This window comes from Hippocampus comes, unplaced genomic scaffold, assembly GCF_001891065.2.
Source record: "Hippocampus comes isolate QL1 unplaced genomic scaffold, H_comes_QL1_v1.1 scaffold35, whole genome shotgun sequence".
In the NCBI taxonomy this organism is placed as follows: Eukaryota; Metazoa; Chordata; class Actinopteri; order Syngnathiformes; family Syngnathidae; genus Hippocampus; species Hippocampus comes.
In genome coordinates this window covers 488,755-495,531 of record NW_017805279.1, presented here as the reverse complement: position 1 = coordinate 495,531, position 6,777 = coordinate 488,755, and positions in this window count along the sequence as shown.

Sequence of the window (6,777 nt, the reverse complement as noted above, 5' to 3'; positions counted from 1 at the left end):
CCCAACCCCCTTCCTCCCCACTTGTCTCCCACCCACACCCTCGACGACAATATCCCGGTAATGGTGGCCTCTGTTTTCTTGGCCTGGGCGCCTGGATTTGTCAGGATGCATTTCCTGCCTGCACACTGAAGGGATGCCGCTGCGTGGCAATCTGGGCTCACTTCTCAGGCAGCTAAACCCTTTGACACGATGCTTTTTTTTTTTTTAAATTAAAATTACATTATGATTAATCAGGCAGAAGCAGATCCCCTTCCCACACACTTTCCCCCCTCCCCCCACCACCACCCCTCTTGCCTCCGTTTGCCGGCAGGTTTGATTACAACCTGTGATGGACTTACTGTACCCAACTGCCAGGCTGCTAAAGACGTGCTGGCAGACGCAGCGACGCGACCGGCTTATCCAGCCCCCGGGGTTGAACGCAGTCAAGCGCAGATGACAAAAATTGACCCCCGCCGCCCAACCACCACCCCCAAAAAAAAATAAAATAAAATAAAACAAAACAAAACCAGAAAGTTGGAAAAATATGACAAGGAGCGAAAGCCAGAAAATGTCAGCAATGCGGTCAAATCGGGAGAAAGTGGAGAAGAAAACTGTCACTTAAATCCATTCAGACACTCCAGGGAGTGCGACACTCAGCAGGCAGCTCCTGGATGGTATTATTGATCTGCAGCACTCCCCCCCCCCGACCCCCCAACCCCAGCTCCCGCAACAGAAGAGTGGAATCGCATCTCCCTACAGCTGTACAAAGTGCCAGCATACAGTACAAGACGTTGACGTCCCGTGTCTCGAATGCTCCTCTGCTTCTTTTCTGCGCCAGGTGAAGTGGTCGAGCATATGCTCGCGTGTTTGCTTACTCAAGCTGAAATACCGATGTCAGAAGTATGTTCCGACATCGAAACAAAAGGAAGAGCCAATAAAGAGCATGTCAATAGGAAACCACAGTAGGCGTCGTCATTTGTTGTGACTTTTCATCTTGTACCAACAGGGATGGCCGCGGCGAGTCACTCACGTGATTTATTTGGCTGAGCTTTTTACGCCGGATGCCCTTGCTGACGCAACCCTTCCATTTTTTTTTTTTTTTAATCTGGGCTCGGGACCAGCAGTGGCTGGGTATCGGGGCACAGGCCGGGAATTGAAACCGCGCCATCTGCAGCAACAGCATGAAGGCCCGACAATACTCGACCAGTGCAGTCGCAGTAGGAAAAATCATCGAAGGAGAGATCGGTCAAACAGATGTGAAGCAGTTCTGCAGGAGGATTAGTCAAAAACAAAAGGTATTTACGTCTCATCAGGCAACAGAAAAAGACAAACGACAACGAACAGGATAAGGTTCGAATGAAACCAGGAAACGAAACGCAAGCCAGACAATCGAAACACCTGGACAATACACACGTGGCTGAGGGAACTGAGTGGAAGACACAATGGAACGAGTTGACAAGCACAGGTGAAAACTAACAAACAGCACCAGACATGAACCACCCCCCAAAAAAAAAGCAAACAAACAAAACCAAATCCAAACTAAAACACGGTCGTGACACTTATTTCGTTTTTATCATGAACGCTTTGCACCTGAATAACAACATAGACACTGACGATGCAATTAGGAACAAAATGTCATTTCGCCACTACAGTGAAACTCCTCTACAGCAAAACCTACATGGGCGAAAATACCCCCTAGTGTGAAAAAAATCTTCATGCATTCACACCATTCCCACTCTCCTGCCGCCCCCCCCATACAACGAAAAAAAACCCTGTTGCGTGTACGAAATCTTTTTCTCTGCTCTTGCCTCGCGACGAGATTCACTACAACGAAGTCTAATCCAACAGCGACCTCTACTGCTTCGTTCGGAAACGGCAACAGCAACCACCACACTGATTTACACATGCGCAGTAGTCCAGGAAGTATTTGTTATTGTTCGTTTCAGACGCAGCAAGAACGTTGCATTGTTAAAATGGCGACAAAACGGACCTTTGGATGTCAAGCAGCTAAGACAAGAAGAGCTGTGACGCTGGAAGAGAGGGTAAAAATGATCAAAATGAAAGATGGAGGAAGCAAAATAAAATACATTATTCAAGAAATTGATGTCAGTGAAAGTGAATGCTAATCGTAAATTTCGCAAATTCTTTCCCTTTTTTTTCTTTCTGCACTGATTATATATAAAGTGTCAATTAAGTTTATGCTCATACTTATGCACTATTGAAATAAAAATAAATAGTACACTTACGTTTGTGTGTGTGTGTGTGTGTGTGTGTGTGTGTGTGTGTGTGTGTGTGTGTGTGTTTACATCTGAGATCAAATTTGCTACAGTGAAAAAACCCTGTTGTAAAATGTATGTAAATGTAAATGTAAAATGTCTTGCTGCAAACATGATTTCGTTGTAGAGGAGTTTCACTGTCCATCATCGTGATTGAATTTATGTGACTGTGAGCGTTTATGTGCGTAGGCAAAATTGTTTTCAAATCTATTCTGCAAGCGGCGGAAAGCCAGCATGCTATTCCTTTCATTTTCCTGACCTATAATAACACTGGCAGAGGTCCTAACTGCCCTTTCCGTACACAAAAAGGGCTTTTCCATCCCTGTGCATGTCTCCCCGCATAGCTTTCACCCACTCAGCCCCCCGAGTTGAGACATGCCCGTATCGAGCGTCCCGTGGCCGCATTGACGAGCTGTATTAAAATCCAGTAGGTGGTCTCTCTCTCTGTCACTGGGCAGAAGCCTCTCCTCACAGTACATTAATTACATGCTCTGCGCCGCTCCGCACCTTACCTCTTCACGCACCGGGGATACTTAAACCAACGCGGATTGCACCGCTGATGCAAAACAAAGAGATGCTGAGGTTGTTTTGTCTGTTCTAAAGCGCACGACGCAGAAACGTCGGCGCATGTGAAGTGCGTCATGTTGCCGTGTTTAGTAAAAACAGGTGGGTTGATGCGTACGCGCGCGTTTGCGCGGTTCGTCAAAGGAAAGCGGCACGCTTTGCCTACTCTCCGTCTGACCTGACCCCACCGTGAACCCTCTTGCCATTGCAATCCATACGTATCATTTACCCAAGGCCCTCCCTGCCGTCTCGACTAATTCATGGAGGCGTGAAACACCTCGTAATGCTCAATCACAGTGGGGCACGACGCGTTAGGAGCCATCCGGAGTGACAGCGCAAGGGCCGGCTGAGGGGAGAAATGCCACATCGCCCTTAGGGAGAGGAAGGGGAAGGAGGTGGAGGAGATGGGGAGAAGGATGTAGTGCTACAGGGGTGTACGGACAAGACAGGAGGGGGGAGGTAGCGTTGTCTTAAAGGTGACGATGTGATGTACTTTTTTTCATCACAGTTTAGGAGCTATTCGCCAGATTATCTATTGAACCATATAGAGCAGCGGTCCCCAAACCCCAGGCATCGGACCGGCACCGGTCTGTGGGTCATTTGGTACCGGGCCGCACAGAAATAATAAATAATTTTATTTATTTCGCAAGCTGAAAGATGTTTTATTTTGAAAAATTACCGGATTCTCTGTTACTTAAGCTTTTGTTAAATTGTATAATTGTTATCATTTTATGTTTGAGCATTATATTCTTTTATGTTAAGCTTACTTAAATTATAGTCCGTTTAATAATTGTTTAAACATGTTTATGTCGATAGTGTCTGATTGGCTGAAGGAAAGCAGGAAGTGTTTTAGTAGCCTAAGAAGGTGTGTTCTCGTTCAGACTGCGGGGCAGACGTTGAAAAATAAAGCTCAAACCAAGTCAGTCTCTCCTTTTGCCCATTCTTAATGTAGAGCCAACCATTCCAAAACTACGAACCCGTCAACCTACACATCTCCAGCGCTTCTCGGGCACGTGACAGGTTACCGCTAAAACGAGCTTGCAAAAAAATAACAAACGTCTTTGGAAAGTTTCTTTGGTAAGGGTTGAAAAAGCCCAGCCAGGAGACAGAAGAGGAGCCGACGACTTTCAAGAAAAAGAAGGCTACATTTAATAGATTGTATCAGGAGTCCTACTTAAAATACGAATAACATTTTCTCCTAAACCAAGAAGTTGGACAATGAGAGACAGAAGCTGCAATTAATGTAGTTAGTTACTCTTAATGAGCATTCGTTTTATGCCACAAACTGTTTTGGGTGAAATAAAGTAACTTTAAATTACCGACGATGGGAGTAGATGGTGTCTTGCCTAATTTGCAAATAAAAGAGGAAAAATGCTGAAGTAACTCAGGAAGGAGAGCGAGAGAATGGGAGGGAAGGGAGGGAAAAGCGATGGTGAGGAAAAGAAGCAACAGACGGAAGTCACACTTGAGAATTTGGAGGTGTGAAGGAAAATTGACTCGATCCGTGTTGAACGGCAGATTTTTGGACTGCTGTTTTAAAACGCGTCAATGTGGTGTTTAGCTCTCTCCTTTCGAACGCAGCAGTTGTTTTTCTTTTACATGTTACTCACACATTCATGAGCGAAGAGCATGTTAAAAGTGGAATCATGATTGATTTCATGTTTTAACCCTTTCAGGGACAGCGGTTACGACAGCGGACGGCTTCTCATGCATGAAAGGGTTAAATACACCTTCAAAAAGCAATGTCTTATTTTTCAAGTGGAACATTTTCAAATGACGGCAGAAGCATCTGATGTTTTTTGTCAGCATAATATGGGAGGGGAGATCTGCATCCGCACTGACATTGTCTCTGTTGTCCTTGCCCCTGCACGTGGACCCATGCCCAGGACCAGACATCTCCCAAGCCAAGTTGCCCAATGATCCATTTAATCATATGCAGCGCCATAAGGAAGCTTATGCTGGTCGATGGCGTACGCCGTAAGTCAAGGCCAGCGAGTCTGTCGCGAGGGCATGCCTAAAGGGACCAGCATGGCACCAAAGGCCTTGGCATGAATTGGACAACAAGTATACCACTCAAAAGAAGCCCTGGTATCCCACCCCCCTCCCTCACATCTTCCAATGTCCAGGTCCTGCTGTGGGGTGGTTGACCCCACTGAATGTGAACACAGAGTCCCTGCTGACCAATACTAATACACTCAACCCTATCTCAAAAAAAAAAAAAAAATCAATATGATTGAGAAAGAGGAATCTTTTTGACCTTGGGGCTCAACTTTACATTTTCAATGTAAAAAGAAAAAAAAATTAAGGGCACATAATGAACAAGTAGTCATGTTGATATTAATAACTTGAATTTAAATAGTACCTTTCACCCTTTCATGCACCAATAATAACATGAGAAGCTGTCCACTGTCGCAACCGCTGGGCCTCAAAGGGTTAAAAACACGTGCTTGCAAAACATTTTTCCGACATCAGTTTCCATAGCATCAACAGTTTCATATACAGTGAAACTCCTCCACAACGAAACCTACATGGGCGAAAATACCCCCTAGTGTGAAAAATATTTTCATGCATGAAAGCCATTCCCACTTTTGTGCTCCCCCAACAACGAAAAGTCCCCCCTGTTCCGTTATACGAAATCTTTTTCTCTGCTCTTGCCTCGCAACTAGATTCATTACAACGAAAACAAGCCTTCTGCAAAAGTCTCATCCAACCTCAGCATGCCACAGCGACCTCTACTGCTTCGTTCGGAAATGGCAACAGCAACCACCACACTGGATTACACATGCGCAGTAGTACAGGAAGTATTTGTTTCAGATGCAGCACGAACGTCGCATTGCTAAAATGGCGAAAAAACTGACCTTTGCATACCAAGGAGTTCAGAAAAGAAAAGCTTTAACGCTTGAAGACAGGATAAAGGTAATAAAAATGAAAGATGGAGGAAGCAAAATAAAAGACATTTTGCAAGAAATTGATGTAAGTGAAAGTAAATGCTGATCGTAAATTTCGCAATTTCTTTCCCTTTTTTTTCTTTCTACGCTGGCTATATGAAGTGTCAAATAAGTGTATGCTTATACTTATGCACTATTGGAATAAAAATAAAAAGTACACATATATGTTTTTTGTGTGTGTGTCGTGTTTACGTCTGAGATCAAATTTGCTACAGTGAAAAGTCCCCTGTTGTGAAAAATTTCTTGCTGCAAACATTATTTCGTTGTAGAGGAGTTTCACTGTAAAACGGCAATCCGAGAACCCTGACAGCACGATCTAAGATGAGTGAGGATGATGTACTCATAGGAAGGCATGCGCGATGTGACCAAAGAAATGTGCGTTGCTAATAGGTGGGTGTCAAGCAAAGCGTGAGTGGCTTTAGTTTCATTGCGCGCCGTCCGCAAAAAACAGCAGCGTGGATTGACATCGTGGTGAGGCTGGCCTCTGGCCGCCCGTGACCTTTGGTAATTCTCTATGTCTTCACACCTTTCCAAGACAACCCACCCTGCCTTTGCATTTTACCGTCTCCTCAATTAAAAGCTAAATGGATATTTTAACACTCTGCCATTCTAATGACAGTGTCCTAATCTGCCACTGTTGGATGTCTGGAAGGATGATGGGGGTTAGGACACAGGATCTCACAGGTTAGGACTGACAATCTCATTTCTTTTTTTTTTTTCTTTCACGCGCAGAAGACCTGAAGGGGTGGTCCCAGTTGGGGCATCTAGCCGGCGAGCCTAACGTCACCTCAGTGACATGGAAGCCACCCCGGCTGTCACTTTGTATCTCCGACACCAAGAGAGGTAGACCATGAGCAGCCTGACTGGAAAGTGAGGACTCAAAATGCTTGAAACACATTTGGCTCAAAGACAAATTAGGATCTAGCAAGGCAAATTTACCCCACTCCACCCCCCGCGCCCCGCCCCACCCCCAGAAAGTTTGAGGCTTCAGCAACATGCAATGAGCTGGT